Below are 4,355 nucleotides of genomic sequence, written 5' to 3'. Positions count from 1 at the left end.
TGTATCTCTTCTGGTAGGTTTTCCTGCTTGTGTTTGCCCTTGGTCCTTTGTTCGTGTGCATGGTTATTTTGGTCACCATAATGTGATGTCTCTTCTCATCAGATGGGGGCCCCCAAATGTAGGGCAACTCAGTCAGGTGGAAGCCAGTGGCTCAGGTGGTGAAAGGATTCACCTGAGGCAGAACAAAGGTGATAGAAATTTATTGGACACACTGCAAGGGAGCAGGGGGGCAGGACAGCAAAAGAGAGACTGTCTGCAAGGAGGCAGTGGGTAAGGCTGTTTGTGAAGGGCCAAGGTGGAGAGGTATGGGGAGTATGGAATTTTCCCTTTTTTGCTAACTGTGCCTGGTTATAAGTAGCCTACTGGTCAGTTAGGGCCTGTGGATACTTCACCTCAAAGTATCACCTAATAGGCCTGTCTGTATTCGGCCAAGTGGTCACTCTGGGCCCTTTTGCCTTGATCAAGTTTCCATTGCTCATTCTATTTGTTGCCTAAAAGCGGCCTCTACACATACTTTAACAGTTATTCGTAGCAATACCTCTAGTTGGGATGGAGTCACATTTCTCCAGAGAAGATTTCCATTTGCCTCTGCCATATGGAGTATTTGGGGGATCATTTGCTGTATTCTCAGTTGAGGACAACCTTTAATTTTAAGGCTTGGGATTCCCTCTGTATTAGGCAAGTAGGATGTAAGGTGAAATTCTGTGTATGGACTACGCCACATCCTCCACCCTGGGGGTGGGTCCTTTTGGGGTATCAGCTTATTTGATACGTTATTATTATTATTTTTAGATTTTATTTATTCGACAAAGAGAGAGACAGCCAGGGAGAGAGGGAATACAAGCAGGGGGAGTGGGAGAGGAAGAAGCAGGCTCATAGCAGAAGAGCCTGATGTGGGGCTCGATCCCATAACGCCGGGATCACACCCTGAGCCGAAGGCAGACGCTTAACCGCTGTGCCACCCAGGCGCCCCTGATACATATTATTAATTAAAGTCCATACTTATTCAGATTTTCTTAGTTTTTACCTAATATACTTCTGTTCCAGGACCCTATCCACCACACATTACATTTAAGCATCGTGTCTCCTTAGTCTCTTCTTGGATGTAATGGTTTCTCAGACTTTCCATTTTTTGATAACTGTGACAGTTTTGAGGAGTACTGGCCAGATATTATGTAGAATATTCCTCAATTGGGATTTGTCTGGTGTTTTTCTCATGATTAGATTGAGCTTGTAGGCTTTGGGGAGCAAAACCACAGAGAGAAATTACCTTTTTCATTACTTTATATTAAAAATACTTTCTAGGGGTGCCTGGGTGGCTCAGTTTGTTGAGCCTCCAACTTGTGATTTCGGCTCAGGTCATGATCTCATGGGTTGTGGGATGGAGTTTTGCCTCAGGCTTCACACTCAAGCGGGGAGTCACTTGAGTTTCTCTCCCTCTTCCCCTCCCCCACCTCTCTTTCTGTCTCTCCCCCAAACACCAATAAATAAATCTTTTTAAAAAATACTTTTCTAGCAACCTTGATCACCTGGCTGAAGTTGTGTTTGTCAGGTTTCTCCATTGTAAGTTTCTTCTTCTCATCACCCCTCTTTCCATACTATAGTCTTTGGAAAGAAGTCACTGTACAGAGCTCATGCTTGAAGAGTAGGGATTTATGCTTCACTTCCATGAAGGCAGAGTATCTACATAAATTATTTGGAATTCTTCTACCCAGGAAGTTTGTTTCCTCTCCACCATCTTCTTATTTACTCAGTCATTTTTTTTTTATATCCATTTGGGTCATGGATATTTATTTTATATTTTGGGTTATAATCCAATACTATTTTATGTTGTTGCTTAAATTATACCAGCTTTGGTCATTGGGAGCTCTTTTAATTGGCTCCTGTGTCCCTTTGATATACCTTCATCATTGTGATTTTTTGTTTGTTTTTAGTACTTCTTATTTTCTGGCACTGAAAGATAGGCCAGGTTCATCTTGGATATTTCCTGCCCCAGTTCTAGATTCAGCTGTTTCTGCAAGGCACACTGGTTCCTTTTATTAGAGAGTAGTATTAAGATCCAAGATCTGAATGCTAGATGTACTTTTTGATACTGGGATGTCATTACTCAGCTGACAGATTAAGTGTATGTATGTATACCAATCAGTGTATATACATATAGCTATAAATATTTCTATATGTAACTATCTTTATTCATTAAGCTGAATGTAAGTTCATACTCTCTCCAGCTCTAATCCATTGCCACATGGATCTTTCTAGCCTCCTCCCCTTGCTTATTTGTAAACTCCCATTTCAACAGTGAGAAAACTGGCTCTCCCCACATACACACCATCCATTTACTTCAATTCCAGTGCATTGATTCTAGTATATAAGTATAGCAGTATCAAAAATTAATCCCCCCATACTTGCCTGGCAGGGGAGATACCATGATCACAAAATGGTTTTCCCAGGTTTTTGTCCGTTGTACTCAGGAGGTGCCGACCCCAGTGATTTCCCCAAATGTGGCAAACTCAACTGCATAATTTGTGGTGGTGGGGGACTGTTCGTGTTCTCCCCTGGGAAAAAAAAATTAACCCCCAATGGAAATTAATATTATCAATTAGAGTATGGTACTGTGTATAGTTTCTTTCGACTTTAATCTTACAGACTACTCATTTCCAAAGTTACCTAGATCAACGCCATTTTCCTGCATTAGTGAAGTTGTTTTGTTAACTTATAATACAATTAGATTATTTTGTCACAATCTGGGGCACCTGAGTGACTCAGTTGGTTGAGTGTCTGACTCTTGATTTCAGCTCAGGTCATGATCTCAGAGTCACGATCTCAGGGTCGTGAGATCAAGCCCTGTGTCCAGCTCCACGCTGGGCATGAAGCCTGCTTAGGATCCTGAGATCATGACCTGAGCTGAAACCAAGAGTTGGACTCTTAAGCAACGACACCACCCAGGTGCCCTGCTCATGTATTTTTTTTTTTTTTTTAAAGATTTTATTTATTCGACAGAGATAGAGACAGCCAGCGAGAGAGGGAACACAAGCAGGAAGAGTGGGAGAGGAAGAAGCAGGCTCATAGCAGAGGAGTCCGATGTGGGGCTCGAACCCACAACGCCGGGATCACGCCCTGAGCCAAAGGCAGACGCTCAACCGCTGTGCCACCCAGGCGCNCAACGACACCACCCAGGTGCCCTGCTCATGTATTTTTTAAAATAGTTTTTTCTATGTTCTGTTTCATATTTTTTCTTTTCATTCTCTGAACATTATTATTTCTTTATTGGTACTTAATATAAACCACAACTGCCTAAAGAAAGCTTTGCATTATTTTTTGTGTAACTTGTAGTTCGGTGCTTCATGCAAGGTTATTTTTGTCATTATTTTTACAAAAAGTAATACAAGCTAATCAGGGAAAAAAATAATACAGAAATATAACAAAACCTGAAGTTTCACAGTGAACTTATATAATTTCACTCATATAGATATTACGCATTTTGTGTTCCTTCTCTCCCCTGCGTAGGTTATGGTAATGTATATTAATAGCTTTAAGAATGGATATTATATTTATATCAAATGTTTTTTTGGCATTTATCAAAATAACCATGTAACCAAAATAACCAAATAACTGTTTATTAATGTAGTAAGTCCCATCAATGGATTTCCTAATGTGGAACCATCCTTATGTTCTTGGAATAAATCTTACTTGGTCATGAGATGTTATCTTTTTAATACATTGGTAAATTCAATTTACCTGTCTTTTTTTTTTTTTTTTTAGGATTTTAGTATTCATACCCATAAGTAAGGTTGGCCCTCTTTTGTATTTTGTGATATCCTTGGCATGTTTTTGTATCATAGTTATAGTAACCTCTTAGGATGAAACATAAGTCGTTCATCTTCTTTATTCTCTGGAGAAATTTAAATGACATAGGAATAATTATGCCTTTTTGTTGGAGTGAAATTGCCCATCAAACTATCTAGGCCTGGGTGCTTTCGGTCACGGAAGAGTAAGTCTTATGGTTAATTTTTTGTTTATTTTATGATTATCTGTCTATTTATGTATGACCATATATTTAATGAGCTCTTCCTCTCTTAATTTTGACTAGTTTGTCTTTCTTTGAAGGGAACTACCTGTTTCACTTTTTTTTTTCTTTAAAGATTTTATTTATTTATTTGAAAGAGAGAAGAGCACAAGCCTGGGGGGAGAGACAGAGGATGAGGGAGAAGCAGGCTCCCTGCTGAGTAAGGGGTCTGAACATGACCTCGGATCATGACCTGAGCCAAAGGCAGATGCTTAATCAGCCGAGCCACCCAGGCATCCCTCATTTTTATTTTCAGACTTAATATTAGAAAATTACAGTGGTGATCTCT

General features: G+C 39.9%; 1 non-coding gene across 1 annotated transcript; it reads left to right on the top strand.

Annotated features, from left to right (window-relative positions):
* The first annotated feature begins 2,401 nt into the window (after positions 1-2,401).
* Positions 2,402-2,558, top strand: LOC117800708. The gene has a single exon (XR_004623152.1). It is a non-coding gene; the product is annotated as a U1 spliceosomal RNA (small nuclear RNA).
* The last annotated feature ends 1,797 nt before the right edge of the window (positions 2,559-4,355 follow it).

This window comes from Ailuropoda melanoleuca, unplaced genomic scaffold (assembly GCF_002007445.2).
Source record: "Ailuropoda melanoleuca isolate Jingjing unplaced genomic scaffold, ASM200744v2 unplaced-scaffold75143, whole genome shotgun sequence".
NCBI classification, from domain to species: Eukaryota; Metazoa; Chordata; class Mammalia; order Carnivora; family Ursidae; genus Ailuropoda; species Ailuropoda melanoleuca.
The sequence above is the reverse complement of the archived record's forward strand: the minus strand, read 5'-3'. Positions and strand labels throughout refer to the sequence as shown.